Raw genomic sequence first — 2,661 nt, forward strand, 5'->3', positions numbered from 1 at the left:
GTGGAAACGTGAAGATAAACATGGTTAATTAAAATAAAATAAAAATTATAAAAATTACTTAATTACATTACTGCCCTTATTAAATTATTTATATATAATAAAAGTTAATTTATTAATTAAAAAAGTTTGTGGTTATTGAGTTGTTCTCGCGTTTTCGTAAATCACAGAGGTTCTCGTTTGAACCTCCACATATATATATATATATATATATATATATATATATATATATACTTCCACACGCACATATGCATAGATACCTTGGTTCCTTTCTTGGAACCAAATCGTGGTGGCTTAGGGTTATCTTCTGTGGTAGATTCAGCGGCGGCAGACGGTGGTGCCGCCGCCTCTTTGGCGGCCTTCACAACCAACCTAGAACTTGGGGTGTATTTGGAAGGGGACATAACCATGGTGCACCTTAAATGCGAACATTTGGGAGGTCCTGATGCTTGATTTCACCACAAATCCAGAAGTAGAAGATGCGATACTGCACAATGCCATGTACGAAGGATCCAATTTTTCAAAATTGTTGAGATGATGAACAGCTTACAGTAATCTGATGTTCTACTTTTGATCCAACCACCAAAATACTGCCACGTGTACACCGTATTCTTTCGTTCGAGAATGTGGGCTTGTATTTTGTTTATGAGTTTCGGCCCGTTGGGCTTCCTAATTGGATTTGAGTCTCTATTTGTTCATATTTTTGGACTCGGTTTATTTATTTATTATAAAGATTACATTCTTGATACTATTTATTATTTGAAGTCTTTTTTTTTATTAACCTGAACATCCAACCCGCTATGCGAGCCGACTAATTCTAGAATGACCATCCGCTTTATAGGTAGCTCAAAGTCACCGTATATAAACCTCCGTGGCCACAAGAATATTTTTATTTCTTCTTGGATTCGAACCTGAGACCTCCAAACACTTTTCACCTTTGGAGCCAAAAAAAAAATGAACGTGTTTGATGGAAATATCCATAGTGGTTGAGGTTCAGGGGATTTGATGGAATATCCCATCAACCCCAACTTCGTACCAGACTTCTACAACAATTGTGACTACTGAGTTTATCAGTGTTGATGTCTTACAGTCGCCTTTGACGGACCTAATCTAGTTGTAGCCTAGAATACCCTTCAAAAATAAAACATGTGGTTGTCTATGTCCGTTTTCAGATACATACAAAAGACAGATATGCATGACAACATGTATTTTTAATTTATTTTTTTAAATAAAATATTCTTGCATCTGGTTTAAATTTCTATCTCTGTGTCAATCAAGAAAAGGGCAGGCGATGAGACATGTCAGAAAGTCCTAATCAACGAAAAGGTAGTGTTATAGTAGTGAATTAGTGGTGGAGAAAAATGGGTCCATAATGGGAAACCCAAAAACCCCAATCATCAATAATTGATTGGATTTTTCCGTTCGGTTTTGTTCTGAAACTGAAATCCAGCCATGATTATTTACTTTTTGAACTTTAAGTTATGTTTTCAGTAATAAACTTTCTAAATAAAAAACAATGCTGTTGTTTAAAGATCCAATGCGTTATAAACTGGAATTAAGCCAGTACAGAACAGGTTCGTGACAGTCCTTTACTTTAAAAAAATATTATATTACGTTATCATTCAAACACAATAAACGACATTTTTTGTACTCATAGATGGTGTTACATGTGACCCCCATTGTCTTTTTTTCATTATTTATATGTAACGTGACTTCGTATGTTCTTATTTTGTATAAAATTTATTACAGTCTTTCCAACGCCTCTGCTATTTTAGAAATTTTGCAGATTTTGGGAAATTTTGCTTCAATAGCTATGTTAAACTCTTATTTAAAATATGAGAAAAATTCTAATTTCAGAAGAAAAAAGAAAGAGAAAATATAGTATGCCTACTGGAGATGAGATGCTGTTAGTTGTCTTTTTTTAGAATTTTTATAGTACTTTATTATTAGATTATCTATATTATATTATAAAGTATTTGACAAAAACTCTTAAAAACCATTTTTCATGCACGAAGTATTGTTTATTGATGCATATTTCTTAAAATTTAAGATTAGAAGTAAATTGTGTATAAGTACAACTTATTAAAGCTTCATCTTTGAATTCGTGTGACTAACTGCAGATAAAAATAATCAATTACTGGATAAATATCTCATTTTAAATATAAAAAATCTAAAATATAATTATGATAATCATTGAGCTCTAACAGATTACTTAGTTACTAGTTGTGTACCCACGCAATACGGCGGGAGCCATAAATTTTAACGATTTTGAAGTTCCATTAGTTTTATAAGATAAGATTTAACGATAATATAAGTTACACTTGGTTTTTACATATTAATACAATTTGAATAAATAAGAGTTATGGTTCCAATTACACACTATCGATGAAAATAATTGTATGACAGTTTAAAATTCAATATATTTAAAATCCAACATATTTAAATGACTCCACAAATGTGTTCAATTTACACCAAGAGCAAAGAACCAAGAAACTTGAGTTTTAAGATAAACACTCAAAACCAATAAAGAAAACTACAAATTTGACATATCATAAGCCATGAAAAGACAAAAAAAATAGCTTTTAGAATGAAATTTCAACTGTTTACCCTCTTTCTTGTCCAGAAACTCAGATTAAGGTTGAATTAATACATGTATATATATAT

This window comes from Cynara cardunculus (genome assembly GCF_001531365.2).
Source record: "Cynara cardunculus var. scolymus isolate 2C chromosome LG 5, CcrdV1, whole genome shotgun sequence".
Taxonomy (NCBI): domain Eukaryota; kingdom Viridiplantae; phylum Streptophyta; class Magnoliopsida; order Asterales; family Asteraceae; genus Cynara; species Cynara cardunculus.